This window comes from Mesoplodon densirostris, chromosome 4 (genome assembly GCF_025265405.1).
Source record: "Mesoplodon densirostris isolate mMesDen1 chromosome 4, mMesDen1 primary haplotype, whole genome shotgun sequence".
In the NCBI taxonomy this organism is placed as follows: domain Eukaryota; kingdom Metazoa; phylum Chordata; class Mammalia; order Artiodactyla; family Ziphiidae; genus Mesoplodon; species Mesoplodon densirostris.
In genome coordinates, this window is record NC_082664.1 from 102,267,830 (window position 1) to 102,285,209 (window position 17,380).

Consider the following 17,380-nt stretch of genomic DNA (forward strand, 5'->3'; position numbering starts at 1 on the left):
TTGTGCATATTAGTTCCATTAGATCAGTATACTGTGGGGTGTTATCTGTTCTGCTGTTAATGGACATTTGGGTTGTCTCCAGTGTTTGGCTGTTCTGAACAACACAGCTGTGAACATTCTTGTACAAGTTCTTTGTGTAAACATATGTTTTCATATCTCTTGGGTAAATACCCAAGTCATAGGGTAGGTGAATGTTTAACTCTGTGAGAAACTGCCAAACTGTTTTCCAAAATGGTTATATAATTTTACATTCCCACCAGCAGTGCACTGAGAATTGTAGTTGCTCAACATCCTCCCCAAGACTTGGTGTCATCTATCTTTTTAATGGTAGCCATTCTTGTGGGTGTGTAAATGTCATCACTGGGGTTCTAATTTGCATTTCCCTAATGACTAATGATACTGAGTTTTTAAAATTTTGTTTATTTCAAATACACATATCTGACAAAGGACTGGCACTTAGAATCTACCAACAACTCTTAGAAATAAATAATAAAAGGACAAGCCACCCAATGAAAATGGGCAAAGGACCTGAACAGACACTTCAGAAAAGAAGATAATATGAATATCATTATCTTTCTTTTGTATCTTTTTCCAACGCATGCTTGTCGCTTCTGCATTGGACGTTGCTCTATGTATAACAACAGTGCTTAGCACATGCCACGCATGTTTCTATGCCCTTGACAATGTTAACTCACTTATTCCTCAATATTAACCTATTTAATTCTCAAAGTAACTTTATAAGGTATAATTATCCTCATTTTACAGAGAAGGAAACTGAGACATAGTGAGGCTAGGTTACTTGCCAAAAATGAGAGCTACTCAATGGATGATCCAGAGTCCAGCCCAGACAGCCTGGCTTCAAGCTCTTAACGACTACTTGTACTTCTGTCTACAAAATGGATGCTACAAGGGATCTCAGTCTCTCTGCTGCAATTTTTCAAAATAATTTTTCAAAATTTTATAAGTCCAGGTGTATTGCTGATTGCTGTTATGTAAATTTTCATAGAGGTGGTACCTTGGGAGTTAGGACTTTGATGCCCCCAGTGAGTAAGAATGCATTTTTCAAGTCCCTTTTAACTGTGTTGCGTCTTGTGATACTAAGGAAATCTTTGTGGTCTTGTTTCAGGAAAAAAAGAAAAAGAAAAAGAAAAAAAAAATAAAAAAAGAGGAGACCTTCTGGTCTGAGGGCTGCCCAGAAAATATTTGTCCACTCTTAACTCAGAACATTTTCCTCCATGGCATTTCCTATTATCCCTATAAATCCCTTTCCCCTCCTCCCATTGTGTCAGCAGTAGTGATTGAGGTTAAAATCTACCTTGGTGCAACAAAATTCTGGCTCACCTGGGCTTTCTGCCTTACTGTTGTTTCATACATATTGCATGGATGACCCAAGTACCATTTTACTTGAAATTACTGCCACTTCCTTAATGAACAGAAAAAGATGTCATAAGACTCATTAATATTCTTATTCTTTTGAATTTGCCTCATTTTTAATACAGCACTATTAAAAAATTGCACTTAAGAAAGACTATTATAAATATACAAACAGACATATGTTTGTGTATAATCACAACTAGTGTTCATAAAAGTGCAGGGAAATTTATCCATCCAACTAATCCAACAAACATTTATTGAATACTTACTAGGTGCCAGGTACACCTAGTGTTTCACCTGGGGAGAAACGAATGGAGTATAATTTAGCTCCTGATATCAAGATGGTAGCCACATGTGGTCAGATATATTAAATGTCAATTACCATTGTGTTTCACATGTTTTTTAATGATGAGGGAGGTGGCAAGAAGAGCTTCCCAGTGGGCGTGGTGGCAGTAGCCCTTCATGACACAGATGTCCAGCTGGCCCACTCTGTGCCAGCAGAGGAACTGGACAATGAGGTCCTGGTTGGATTTAGAATGATGACAGATGGGCAGGTGTGAGGCAGCACCACAGGTACAGGGAAGGGCACAGTTAAAGACCAGGAGCGAGGTGCCCCATTTGTTTTACCACAGGGTGAGAGTTAGGGGAATCTGAGACTGGGGCTGAGTGTGTGGAGGGCCCTGAGTGTCCCTGGGCAAAGGGACGTTCCAAGGCGAACATACACAGACCACTCCTACTATTTCCAGACGGCAGGGGGGTGAGAAGTAGAAATAGGTCTTGCACATCCTCCAGGGTCAACTTTTTCTGAGGCCACATGTGAATATTAAAAGCCCTTGAAATTTTCAAGGGCTTGTAATATTAAAAATTAATATTAATTTAATATTACATTAAATTAATTAAAATTTTAAATTGTAATGCCAGCTACAATACTTACAATGGAGAGCCTCTCCAAATAGTTATATTCTCTAGCAATCAAGAAAAAAAATGGAGAAGTTTTTCAGTGTCCTTCTGCTGACACAGTCTCTGGCCTAATGTTTGGTTTTTCTTTGAATATTTTGGAGACAGTGTTGGCATCTAAGATTTTTCAAAAAGTAAATGTTGCCTTGCCAATGGATATGGTCCAGGAATTGGTTTTGTGTTCAGGACAGCGTCCCAAAGTACCTAGATTTCCCAGGAGCCTGGGAAAGGCAAGTTGATTTGGTGGAAGATGTAGAAATTTAATAAAAGGAAGTGTACCTTGGAGTAATTGGTGATCTCAAATTATACACTGAAACAATTTCCTCCATCCTGAAGGGCCAGGTCTTGCCATGTCAAATAGCCTAGGTGTTGGCTTCATACACAATATCATTTTTAGTCACAGACAATTGCAATCTAAAGGGACATTGAGGGAATTCCCTCAAGTATCATGATACAAAGAGAAGGATTATGGTGGCAAAACTGTACTCTCCAACCTCTACTTGAAGAGGCTCGGTGGAGAACTTGGTGCCTTTTAAGATGAGCCTCCTTGTTAAATACTCTGAGCTACTTCTTCCAAGACTGTGTTGAGTGAAAGCACAATCTGGAAGGTGGCACTTCCCCTCTACCCAGGCAGAGAGTTCATTGGATAAAATACTCCATTCTCCCCACTTATCCATGGAATGAGGCAACCCACACATTTCATTGACTCACAGCACAAGCACTCACCGCTATGGGTAAAGCACTGTGGTGGTCACCGAGGGCTCAAAGACACATATAGCGTGACCTCTATTCATGGAGGTCACATTTTGGAGCTGTAGGAGGGACATACACCCATAACCACATACAAGACTTACCAGTGTGGTGTGAACTAAGTGCTATGAGCCCAGAGGGCCTGAGATGATACAATTTGGCTGAGGGTGCTAGGAAATGCTTCCATGTTGAACTGACACTTGGGCTTGGATTTGGATTTGCCAGATGGAGAAGAAGGAAAGTTCTAGGTAGAGGGCACTTCCCATCTGTGAGAGGATGCAAAGGTATCCCCAAGTTTGGGTGACATGAATGGGGAGTCAGGGAGAGCTGAAAGATGTAGTTGGAAAGGTTGCCTGGGGCCATATTGTCAGAGGTTTTGTCCTCTATGAAAGAGGATTTAGCCCCTATCTGGCGAGTCTTGGGGTGACACTGAACATGCTATGCTGGGAAGTATGATGAGGGCAGTGTTTTGCATAGACTGGCAGCAGAGTGGAGGAGGCTTGGACTCATGGCAGGAGCTGGGAATAAGAAATTACTCTGGAGAGGTACTTAAGTAGTGATTCAATGTCAGTGTTAAGTGGTGTGAAGAGCATGGGCTCTGACCTCTAGTTTCTTTGGTTTGAATCCCGGGTCTGTCACTTACTATCTGCATATTCTTGTGCAAGTTACCTAGCCTCTCTATGCCTCGGTTTCTTTATCTATGAAATGGGGATAATAGCAGTGACTAGAGCAGCACTTCTCAAACTGGAACTTGAACTCACCGTCTTGTTAAAATACACATTCTGATTTTGTTGGCCCTCGGCGGAGCCCGAGGTGCTTATTATCTCTCATGAGCTCCCAGATGGTGGTGATGCTGCTGATTCACAGATCACACTTTGAGTATCAAGGCTTTCAATGGTTGTTTTGAAGATGATATGAGTAAATACATGTCAGGAACACCAAAAGCAGCATCTGGCGTAATAAGAGGTAGCCATTATTATGATCCACAAGATGATGAAAAACCATGTCTCAGTTATTACTTTACAAGTGCTTTATCCACTAGAAAGTTCTTAAAGACAATTATTTGGCATCTAGGCTCCCTTTCTGGCCAGCTCCCTGTGGAGGGCTGGAGAGGGAATCCAAGCCCCCGACAATGACGGGTGATACAATTCAGTGACAAGAAAAGTTGCTCCACGGTTGACAAATACGTCACTACAGCTCCTCCAGGGGCCCTGTGAAGTTAGAGAGCCTTTCCTCTCTGAGTAGGATGTAGGATTTCTGTGTGCAAAGAGCTCCAGGAAGAGATGGGTTGATGGTTGAGGACCCCTCAAATTCTAGGGTTTGGGCTCAAGAGACTGAGGACCTTGAGTGGCCTCTACCCCTTTCCTTTGCAGGAATTTTTAGCTACAGCTTCCACTGGGGTTAGGAAGGGCTACCTGCTGGCTTTCTCTTAGAGTAGGGAGGACCACGGGTGAAAAAACAGGTGCTTGAATTTTGCAGGGAGGTTAGAAAAATGGGCGAATGAGACTGGATAACAAAGAACAAACCAGTCAAAGAAACTTCATAAATATTTAAATTTTATTTTCAAAAGTGAGGAGGTTCTGGCCGCAAAAAAAAAAAAAAAGTTCTAATTTGATGTCTCCCCACCTCCCCAAAGCATCTCCATCCCCATGCTCCCAGCTCTTCCTTTGGCTGTGAAGAGTAAGCTCCCTACAGGGAGGGAAGAGTGGTTCTCCAGTGATGAACTTCAACAAAGAGATATCTCAAGCATTATTTTAAAAGTCCTTATATGAGGACAGAAGTTTTATTTTACGTGGAAATTCTACAATGTGTAGACACTTGATTCTTTGTGAAAAGCCAGAGCAGCTGAAAAGAAAAGGAAAAATCCCACTAAAAAACCTACAAATGGGGCCTCCCTGGTGGCGCAGTGGTTGAGAGTCCGCCTGCCGATGCAGGGGATACGGGTTCGTGCCCCGATCTGGGAGGATCCCATATGCCGCGGAGCGGCTGGGCCCGTGAGCTATGGCCGCTGGGCCTGCGCGTCCGGAGCCTGTGCTCTGCAACGGGAGAGGCCACGACAGTGAGAGGCCCGCATACCGCAAAAAGAAAAAAAAAACAAAAACAAAAACAAACAGCCTACAAATGGGTCTAGAGATTCACGTCACGGTTCATTTCTGTATGGCATTTCTGATACATGTAAGGAAAAGGGAGATAGGAATTACCTGGGTTTGAAACTTGGCTTGTTTTTCAATACCTCATTGGAAAATCGTGGTTGCTTAGCTGTGTTACTAATGTCCTAATGTGTTCCTAACATGCCTGGCACATTCTGGGCAATCCAAAAATGTTTGTTGAATGAATGAATGGATGGATGAATAGTCAGAACTTCACAAGCAGCATCTTGTTTAGGGAAAACGCTGTTTACCTTTGAAGGATAATTTTTATTTCTACTTTCTCCAAGAAGCCATTTTCATTTTCTCTGAGCAACCTGGCTAGATTTGGTATGAACTCCATCCCCACATTGCAACCAGAGTAATTAAGGCAACTCTCCCCTGTATATACCAGCCACTGTGTCCAGTGCTTTAAGCACGATTCCAGTCCTAATTAAAAAATGTGCAAAATTTTCCTGTTTTATAGGCCAAGAATCAGGTCCAGGGATTTTATGTTCCTTACTCAAGGCTAGCAATTGGCAGGTCCAGTGGGCCACCCCCAACCCCAGTTCAGATCTGGATGATTCCAGAACTCAAGAAACCCTTGGAGCATTTGTGTGGAGCTATAGGTAGACTGCAAACTCCTGGAGGACAGGTGCTTTGCTGCTGATTTTGTTTACTCCATTCCTCCTTATCCAGTCCTCTGAGCAGACTAGATAGAGAGGAAGAAGGGCCTTGAGTGCACGGGAAGTTATCTTTTGTTCTGTGTACATAGTTTACACTTGCGATTTGAGGAAGGCAACTTTTCCATTTTAGCCTCATGTAGACTCTATGCTTCCTGTGCCCCGTGCAACCAGACACAGAGCCCAAGGGGGCATTTGTGTTGCAACTTGTCCTTGTGAGAACACTTCCCATAATGGAATTTGTCCTTCTTGCTATTCTCCTACGAGATAAGTAACACACTTGAAGGAGAAAGTGGTAACGAAGAGTTTAAGGAAGACTTGGAGAAACTCAACTTCTTGTCTCCTGGTTGAAGCTTGATTAGAGTGTGGAAAATAGTTCCCTATAGAAAGAAACATAACAAGGCAAGAGGGCTGGCTAAGGCTCCCGTGCTTGTTTTTTGTTTGTTTAAAAAATCTTTGCTACCTCTATTTTCCTCCTTGTGTTATTGCATTCCTCAATTTATTTCCACACGCTTCATTATTATAGGCAGAACTTGACCATCTGGTCCGCCCTGCTTTCCTCTGCCTTTGTTCTGCTCCCACCCACTTCGTCTCTCTCAAAACCACTCTGCTAAGGACCCAGACTCAATTTCCAGCCTTTCTTTCTTGAAACTCCCTCCTCCTTTTTCTCCCGTGATCTTTCTGGTTGTCTCTTTTCTTTTCTGCTCTTCTAAGTCAACCTCCTTGTCCTCTAATTCTCCAGAATTCCAGCCTCAGTGTCCTGGTCACCCTTTTCTCCTAGGCTTATCTCATACGTGCCCATGATGCTTATTAGCCAGTAAGCTGATTTCCCCAAACATATTCCTGACTGCTTGCCTGGGCCTTAGCCCTGTATCTCCAGGTGGTTTCCACCCAGCTGGACCCTTTCAGTTGGCACATCAAACTCAGTGCCTCCCACCCCGGCCACCAAATCAATTCATGGTCTTCACCCTTCAAGTCTTCTCGTTTGCCTGCGTCCTTTAGTTCTGTGTGTGGTACCACTGCCTATTATTTCCCAAAGTCAATTACCTAATTAAAATATGTCTGAAATATTTGTTAGTCATCTACAGACCAGCTGTCTGAAAAGGTGTGTGCTCTTTGGAGGGAGAGGGGTCCCACCATCCCTGCCCTCAAGGCGCTCACAGTTTAGGAGGGGAGGCAAACATGCCAGCCCATATGGACGGAATTTCAGGACCTGCCTTGAGGACCAGAGCGTGGCCTGACCAGGAGGGAAAATGCTCACTTTGTCCAGGCAAGGCCTCTTGGAGGGACATTGCACACGGACTGAGGGTTTCACGGCAGTTGGTTGGATTGAAGTTTGTGAGGCCAGTTTCCAGCATTGGCGGAGGCTCTACGGAATTACAAGTGCCCCCTCACATGCAGAGGTGTGTGTGATGGGCGACACCAGGGGACTGCGATGTGGCTTACCAAGAAAGGGATAAGTGGAGAGTGGAAAGACAGAAAGAGCCAGTTTCACTTCTGAATTGTTTTCCTCTTGATACAGATCTCCTGCTTCAGGAGGATAGTTTTTCGTTTTGTTTTGTTTTGTTTTGTTTTTTAAACCATAGAGCTCCTCTGAGCTCTGAGGGAGCAGCTGGGGATCAAATTTACCACTTCTGGTAACCTAATGGCACCTTTGAAACAGACATTTCTGTGGGTGAACCTTTCGTGTACTTCTCTGTTTATTAGATCCAGAAGATCATGAATCTGCTTTTCCTTAAAAAAAAAAATCAGCTTCTTATCCAAGGGAGGCCTCCAGAGGACTCGAAGGCCAAGCCTCCCATTTTACAGACAAGGACGCTGAGGCCCGCTCACACGGTGTCCTTTGCTCGCATGTGGCCAGTGATTGGACAAAACTGGGGCTCGGAAGGCGGCTTCCGCAATTCCCCACCGAGATGACTTTCTGTGGCTAGGCAGGTCACTAAGTGCACCCAGCACCTGCTGTATGCCAGGCCCTGGACCTCTGGTGGTGGGTGGGATGGTCGACAGGGTGGGGCCCTCCTGCCTGGTCCAGCTAAGAGGGGAGGTGGGAGAGCACCTAAGTAACCAAAACCCAGGGCAGAGGGAGGTAGGGTCTGAGAGAAAATCAGCGCGGGTTATGTGTACCCAGAGGAGAGAATCGCTTCTCCTCGAAAGGGAAGCTTCTGGACCATTAAGAGACCCCTTTGAGCCCTTACCATGAACTCAGTGTAGGTCGAGCAAGGGACATATCTGATTCTTATACCACCCCCGTAAATTACAGACCACTTTTGCCTTACAGAAGAAGAAACTGAGGCACAGAGTGCAGCCCTAGAGTTAATTAGCTACAAAACTGAGGTTCAAACCTAAAACCCACCCCTCGCCCTGTGAGCACTTTGCCCTCTCCAAAGGAGGGAGAACTGAGGGGGCCTGGCCTCCTAGGCCTGCCATCTTCCTTCTACTTCCCTCTTTCTTGAGAAAGTTCTCACACGTCACCTCAAGTCACCCCTTCCTTCCTGTCTTCACCTGGTTTGTGCCCAGGTGACTGGCCACACTATTTCTCCCTTTGCTACCTCTGCCTGCAATGATCAAAGACCACCGAGACTTCCCGTGGGCCAAATCTTTGAGGCCTTTCCCACATCCTCAGGCTCTTTGATTTCTCACCAGCGCTCCATCCTTTTGGCTCCCCCTTTCTCGAGGCCCTACCGGCGACTTCCACGGCACCCCTCCACGCTGCAGTCCTTAGTGGGCAGGGCACTCGGCAATCTCCAGGCTGCTTTCACCTCCATCACACCGCAGGTGAACTCCCGTCTCTGAACTCCCTTCCTGGTTTCACCAGTTGGGCTACGTTACTGGATTCAGATCACCTGTGCTGTCCCGGACGGATCAGACTCGGGTGGACTTTTGATCCCAGGAGCGTCAGGAATCTGTCTGGTGGCCGCAGGTGCCCAGAGTCTCTCACTGGATAATCTGATTTGAAGAATACAGAAGCTGTAGCCAAATACTGCTGTGTGCTGCGGAGACTGCATCCAGGGCTGAAACAGCAGCCGCGAGTAAACACAGATTGGTCACACAGAAGGGAGTTGACATTCTGGGCAAAGGAGGAGCCCCTAAGAAGCCCTGCAAGCCCAGGGTGGGAAAGATGGAGCTGCGGAGACTGCTTTTCCCGTTTCTGTTCTCTGTTCTGTGATAGCCTCCTTTCTGCATAAAAGGAAGCCCTCTTTCACCAGTGGCTGGCTTTGTTTTCTTTTTACATTACTGAGCTAAACCCTAACAAAGACACCGAGTTCCTTTGCCTGGTGATTCTTCCTGGCACACTGAATGCTATGTGTGCCCCAGGGCAGGGCAGGGCTGGCCGCTCCCCATTCCGGAGACCTCCCCATACGGAGACCCAGTATCATCAGAGAAGCGTCATCAGCACATAGTTACTTGGCCTGACTATTCCATGTTGGCACGAGAAGGCAATCGTGTCTCAGAGGGGACCTTCTTATTTCCCCATCATTCTAGAAAAGTGCGGCACAGTGTGTGCAAGACTCCTGTGCAGGGTGGCCAGCGGGAGGTCTTCCACTTGGATGGCCAGAGAGATGCTTTCCTAAAGTTTATTGTTGCTGAGCAGGGAGAGACCTGGCTGGGGTCTGGCCAGGCAGCCAGGACAGCCAAGACAGGGCCTGCTGGCAGAGCCAGGAAGTTGGGCAAAAAAGGAGCCTATAGGGACAGTTTTGTATCATTTGGAAATGAAGATAGGGAGGGAGATGGCTTCCAGAACAGGCGCGCCTTACATTTTACAGAAGATCAACACTTGCGGCTCCACCCCATGCTCAGGGGCGACACCCCACGCTTCCCTCTCAGGCAGCAGCCTTGTCTGACTGTTGTGTACTGAGAGGGGTGTGGGGAGGAGAGGAGAACCCCCACCACCACCACCCAGGAGCCCAGGCTGTGCCAGGGGCAGAGATGAGAGACCAAACTGGTACTAGAGGCACACCACGCCTCTGGTAGTCGGGAAATCAGACTGAGGGGGAGGGTAAAGGGAGGAAGACCCTGGGAAAGATTGCCAAGGCAGCCAGGACAGTGAATTGGGAAAAAGTTCTAAGCGAAAAATATCCCAAGGGAGGGCTGGTGACCAACATCTCTGTCCCAGTGAGGAGGTCAGAGCCCTTGAGTTTCTTGGAGGCTCGGATGGAGCAGACTAGAGGGAAACCCTTAAGGTACCGTTGGAAAAGTGGAACTGAGAAAGGGAGCATATGCAGCGTGGAGAGCTGGGAGGAAGTGGTGGGCAGGTCTTTGAACTTTCTGGCTCTATCTTCAGGATTCTGACATAACCTTCAAACTTGTAACACCTTCGCTGGATGGTTCCATCTGAATGAAAAAAAGAAAAAAAAAAACCAACCAGGAGAAACATTGAAAATTCTTGAGGTCTGTGATTCCTAGCCTGATAGGCATCCTTGAATGCTGGGCAGAAACCACCACACTCGTGTGTCAGAATCATTTGGAACTGGCATCTACCTCATGGTTTTAATCCAAATGAAGCAATGAAAGCCTTTGCTTGAATTTTTAAGATGCTACCATTCCCCTAGTATCATGTGAATTTGCTTCCTAAACTCTTTTCAGAGCTAGGGATACAATCCTTATAATTTTCTGCATATACAATCTTGTCCCCATTGCAAAAGGCTGCAGTAAGTTGTAATGGTGCTTTAATGAGCTGGTTCCAACAAAGCCTGCATTGCTCAAGCTTCCTTTGTTTCTCCCCTTGCTGCAAAGAGACAGCTGCCGATTGTACACTGTTCTGTACCTTAGAGAAGGCGAAAGGGGATTGAGTCCCTCAAATGTCTCTCACTATTAAATCTAACTTCTCTATCTCTGAAATATTCTGATCAGCCCAAACCTTAAGCCTTGAGCAGACACCTTTACGTAGCTCATAGCAGGTAGCAGAGACTTAGGAAAGGGATGTTCATTCCTAAACCTCCCTCCCTGCCCTCCGAATTACGGCTTCTCTTGGGTACCTGCTAATTCAGAGGGGATTGTTGCTAACTGGCTTGAGTCAGCCCCCGTGAGATGGAGAGGTTTTCCGTACATGCTCCTGTTCCTGCCTCCATTCGTTCGCCATTAGACTGTGAGTTGCTTGGGGGCAGGGACCATGGTCAGATCCACTTCTCCCATCCCTGCCCCGGGCCCCTGAGGAGTACTCAATAAATGGTGGTGGAATAAAAATCCCATCGGTTTGGGGTTTGAAGCTCCGGTTTCTTGCTTCAGAGCATACACATTTTTGAATCTACAGGTTTAAAGTGAAGAGCAGCCTTTGGCCTTGACCATGGGGCAGGGAGATGCCATGCTCCACCACCATGGTGTCTCTGAGAACCGCCATGTGGGGAGGAGGCGGCCAGGCTGAGTCCCCATTTGGATGAGGTGAGGGAAGGGTTCTCACTGGAGATGATCAAGACCCCCTACCCTGTAATTTACATTAGAGGAAAAGGGACCCAGAGTTTGTGATTTTCTTTTTCTTTTTCCCTCAGGTACTCTGGCAAAGATCCACAACTTCCCACACAGCCCGGAGTGTTTTTGTACCCTAAGCCCTACATACTGTACAGAGAAAGATCTAGGCTGGAGAGTTCCTCCTTTTTCAAGCTCTTTTGTTTACCCCTATGGTTTCATCACCTTCTTTCCTTCAGAGCAAGAAGAGAGACATGGGATCTTTGCGCACTCGTGGTCAGGCCCTGAGGGCTTGAGTGGATTCCTTCCTTTGGCCCATCTGGATGTAAAAACAATCCTGAGAGTCCTGTCTGGCAGAGTGCTCTGGGGGAAAGCAGCATGAGTTCTCTTCTAGAAAGGCTGCCACATGTGCCTGGCTCAAGAGGACCCCGAATCCGAAGGCTGACCTTCGGATGATGGTGTTCTAATTAGAAGGAACTGCAGAAGCATAGTGCCAAAGTGCAGAAAAAACTTGGCAGATTTAAGATGCCAACAGTGGGCCAGGGGTCAGCAGCTCAGACACACCTGGAAGAAATGAGGCTGAAGTTGCAGACATGCATTGAATCACACATGCTCTTTGAGGTCATGGCCAATGTTTATTTTTGGAGTTCGTGTTGAATTGTTTTGGTCTGTATGTTGAAGGCAAAAGCACAGGCAGCCAGTGGCAAGACCACAGCAATGGCCAAATGCAGAAGGTTAGGACGTGTCCGATGTGCACAGCATAAGCAAAGATGAGTATATATGTATTCATAGGCGATACCAAGCCACAGGGGCGTCAGGCACCAAATCCATCACTACTAAAGAGTCCCCATTCTTTCTCTTGGCTCGGCATCAATTACAGAGAAGAAAACGTCAGGCATCTCAGGCACAGAAACTTACTAAAGGTTAAGTCATGTTTTCACTGATGACGGAGGGACCTTGGCACAGTTTTGCTGTGTTTATGTATATATATGTGCATAATTCTCCAAATCGTATCTATATGTTGAGGTAGAAGACGTAGATTGCTCTCCCATTTTGCAAATGGAAAACTAAGGCTTAGGACGATTAAATGGCTTCCCAAAAGTCACAAAGGGAGAAGGAGACAGAATGCAGACCAGAAACTACCTTCTAGCTCATCTCTCAACATGCTTTCTCTAAATAACATAGGCCTAGCAAGGCTTGGAACTAATATATAAGAAGAAAGTAAAATAAGATAAATTTACCCCCCAAGATGCATTCCTATATGCTTGTGAAACAGTTGGATAATATACTGAGTTCTACTCTATAAGTTTGCAAATAAAGATGTTAAATACTAGATAATTTACTCATCTCCAGACTGAAGGGATTTGCTTAAAGCAAACAAATTCTCAAAATCATAAAAAGCAGCAGGAGTAATTGGAGAGGTAACGAAGTCAATGATGATGATGGAAACTCATCCAAGTACTCTTTGGTTATGTGATTCTAATTAATACTCCTACTTGGCTGTTTAGAACTTGAGAAACTCCTGGTGAGATTCATCTGGAAGACAAACATGTCTCACCTAGTACAGAATGGACTCCCTGATAGCAAAACAGACAACAGGAAAACCATATTGAAATGGATTAAAGATGGAGGGAATTACCAATGGTTTGGAAAAGAGAATCTGAGAAATGCAAACATGACAGCTTGTGGATGAGAATGCAAGTACTAGATAGGACACCTGCCCCTGGTAGTCCTACTTGCTTCTACTTACCAGTTGGCTCTGACATCCTAAAAATACTTCCTACCCTGTAATTCCCCGAGCATCTCAGGATAAGCTCTCCAGTGGCTCCCCTGCCCTAGCCCCACACAGCCCAAGGTCACACACATCATAATAAGCTTCTGACAGCCTCACCTCTTTGACCCCCAAATCTAACCAGTTGCACCTCACTCCTCTTCCTCTAAGCACCCGGCTCCTTTTCTCCAGCTTACACATACCAGAAGCTGCCATATCCTAAGGAAACAGACTCTTTGGGATATCCTGTGTCCATTCACAGCTGAACTCTGAGGTCCCCTAAAGCAACCAGGGCATAGCCCTTCCCAGCCCAGGCCCTGGGCAAGCATTCACGGACTGGGCTCTCAGTCCTAGAAATTGTGAGCAAGAGAGCACAGAGGTTGAAAAGACTTAGCTCTTCCCATGAGGAGACAGTGGCTCTCTGTTCCTCTGTCCCGCCTCCTTCCCAAACTGGGATTGGCCTCACTCTGTGTAACTCCAAAATGAGCTGGACTCAGCTGGGATGCTCAAGGAAATGAAGCGTGTCCCCCAGCCTTCTTTTAAGGAATATAGAATCTCAGCTGATCAGAGAGGCTCCTCTGCACTGGCCACGTCCCCCTGGGGAGGCTGCAGGAGGCCGGCTGCTGCACTGCCTTTTGGGGTGTCTCCGCTCCCAGCAAAGTCTCCTGGAGGCCAGGCTGGGCGTGGGCAGGGCTCAGCCACATCCCTCCCCATGGCTCTCTTCCCTGAGCCTCCCTACCCTCCTTCCCTCTCTCCCCATCATTTATAAGACTGTGGGGTGAACTGCGTCTGAGCCCAGGGTGCCCTCAGCTCTGGTGGGAGGGGAACGAACAGGGAGAAGTGGACGCAAGGGGAAGGAAAGGCAGGTCAGGTCCTGCTCCTGGGGGCAGGGGGGCGACGGGCACTGTCCCCCTCCCCAGCATCCCCAGGACAACAGTCGGTTGGCACCACAGCCCAGGCAGGCCTGGGCACCAGCCTCTGCCCACCTTCCCCCCGCCAGGTGGAGGACCCCAACTTTCAGATCTCAACCCTGTTTCCCCCCAGAAAATCCTTTTCATAACAGAGACCATCCCTGACCTCAGAATCTAGCGGAGGGCGGGTTGTCACCCATGCCCCAAACGGCCGGAGTTTTCTCCCTCCCTGCCTCCTCAGGGATCCTTTGAGCCTCCTTCCTCCAGTGGAGGACTCCCCAGAAACCTTCCTCCGCAGCTGCATGTTCCATTCATCACTCCTTTTCCCTACTCATTCTTGGGTGAATCTCTCCCCTTCCTTCCCTCCCATCTTCTCCACTTTTCTCTGCTTTCTTCTTTCATAAGAGGTGAAGTAAGAAGGCTGACATCGGGCCTGCTCATCACTCCTATACTCTTATTTTCCTTGGCATAGATCCACACCCCACCAGGCCGCACTGCCCCAAGAAACACTCAGCTTTGGGCAGGGGACCATTCCCAAGGGCATCGTGACATTTCCTGCCAGGGCCAGAGCCTCAGACCAACCACTCTTTCTAGAAGGCTGCAGGCCCTTGCTCTTGACACTCTCCCTTCTCAGTCATCTTTCAAAATCCATGTATGCATTTGCAACCCAGGACACAACAGGAATTTTAGTAATCAGATGGGGTCTCTCCTACAGTTTCTCTTATATATCTAAATGACACATTCTTCTAAATGTCAAGTTGAAATAAATCCTCTAGTCACTCCAGAAAAAAAAAATCTCCTTAATTCCTCACACTTTCATCCACAAACATTGACTAAGCATCATGCTCATTTGTGAGAATTTACAGAAGGGCCTTTTGAGAATTCAAATTGCTCATCACACCCGTAGAGAAACTCTGGAGTTAGGAGCGGGGATGGGGGCTGTACTCACGTTTGAAGTCTTAAACCTTAACTGGGCTTAGTTTAGCAAATCAAGTGCTTATTTCCTGAGTATGTGGTATGGACTAAGTACCATTTTATATTATAGAAAGTATGAGGACTTTAACTTGGAAGTGTATGAGGGGGGCAGTGGATAAAGAATCATATCTGTAAAACTGAATCCATAAATATTTTCGCCTGCCATCCAGAATGCTCTGGCAGAAGGCGGGGGTGGGGGGGCATACTGTGGCCTTTCCTGTACTTGTTTCAGTGTCTCCATCTCATGGTTTATCCGTTTTTGCCCGGAGGGTAATGGCAATCATTAGACAAACTTCATCACATGAATATTTCAGGCCCATGTCTCCCAGAGCTGATCCACTGGCATGATTTGTCGTCGTGCTGACATCATGGCTCCTCTGAGAAAGTGAAGTCTCCGCTGGCCTCCACTTTTCCCAGGAAGCCAGCCCTTCCTCTTCCTGACTGGTTCTGGCTCTGGCCAACCAACTCTGCGATGGCATCCAGGTCCAAGGACCCTGGGACCCAAGTCATTGACAGAGGTTCTGTTTGGCAATTGAAGGTGGGGCAGCAATAGGACAGGGGAAGGTAGAGGCAGAATGAAGTGACTTCTGGAGGAGTCCCAACCCCCAGTGCTGCTGCACCCACTTCCCTATGCTTCTGTTCATGACCTGCCCTTTCCAAAGCAAAATATCATAAGGGTGGGGCTTTATGTGTCTTTTCCTATGAACTTGACTTGGATGATGAGTGTTGGTCCTCTGATAAAGCCTGGATCTCTATGGTCTAACGCTAGAGGTCTCACCTCCAGCATCTCGTCATAAAACACCCATTACCTAGAGCCTTCCTTCTGCCCACTTAAAGGGAGGGCTCTACAGAAGTGTTTCCTATCAAATGGTAGGAAGTCCCCAGAGCAAGCAGCAGAAGCTGTGGTAATTGTAGCAGACAATCAGAGCTCAGCTCAAGGTCTGAGCCCTAGGGAAAGAGGTCAGCCTTCGGATTCGGGGTCCTCTTGAGCCAGGCACGTGTGGCAGCCTTTCTAGAAGAGAACTCATGCTGCTTTCCCCCAGAGCACTCTGCCAGACAGGACTCTCAGGATTGTTTTTACATCCAGAGGGGCCAAAGGAAGGAATCCACTCAAGCCCTCAGGGCCTGACCACGAGTGCTCAAAGATCCCATGTCTCTCTTCTTGCTCTGAAGGAAAGAAGGTGATGAAACCATAGGGGTAAACAAAAGAGCTTGAAAAAGGAGGAACTCTCCAGCCTGGATCTTTCTCTGTACAGTATGTAGGGCTTAGGGTACAAAAACACTCCGGGCTGTGTGGGAAGTTGTGGATCTTTGCCAGAGTACCTGAGGGAAAAAGAAAAAGAAAATCACAAACTCTGGGTCCCTTTTCCTCTAATGTAAATTACAGGGTAGGGGGTCTTGATCATCTCCAGTGAGAACCCTTCCCTCACCTCATCCAAATGGGGACTCAGCCTGGCCGCCTCCTCCCCACATGGCGGTTCTCAGAGACACCATGGTGGTGGAGCATGGCATCTCCCTGCCCCATGGTCAAGGCCAAAGGCTGCTCTTCACTTTAAACCTGTAGATTCAAAAATGTGTATGCTCTGAAGCAAGAAACCGGAGCTTCAAACCCAAAATCGATGGGATTTTTATTCCACCACCATTTATTGAGTACTCCTCAGGGGCCCGGGGCAGGGATGGGAGAAGTGGATCTGACCACGGTCCCTGCCCCCAAGCAACTCACAGTCTAATGGCGAACGAATGGAGGCAGGAACAGGAGCATGTACGGAAAACCTCTCCATCTCACGGGGGCTGACTCAAGCCAGTTAGCAACAACCCCCTCTGAATTAGCAGGTACCCAAGAGAAGCCGTAATCCGGAGGGCAGGGAGGGAGGTTTAGGAATGAACATCCCTTTCCTAAGTCTCTGCTACCTGCTATGAGCTACGTAAAGGTGTCTGCTCAAGGCTTAAGGTTTGGGCTGATCAGAATATTTCAGAGATAGAGAAGTTAGATTTAATAGTGAGAGACATTTGAGGGACTCAATCCCCTTTTGCCTTCTCTAAGGTACAGAACAGTGTACAATCGGCAGCTGTCTCTTTGCAGCAAGGGGAGGAACAAAGGAAGCTTGAGCAATGCAGGCTTTGTTGGAACCAGCTCATTAAAGCACCATTACAACTTACTGCAGCCTTTTGCAATGGGAGACGCAAAAGGGAGGGGATATGGGAACATATGTATATGTATAACTGATTAAATTTGTAAAATAAAAAAAAAAAAAACGAAAAAAAAAACCTATAGCTGCAATGGGGACAAGATTGTTTATGCAGAAAATTATAAGGATTGTATCCCTAGCTCTGAAAAGGGTTTAGGAAGCAAATTCACATGATACTAGGGGAATGGTAGCATCTTAAAAATTCAAGCAAAGGCTTTCATTGCTTCATTTGGATTAAAAC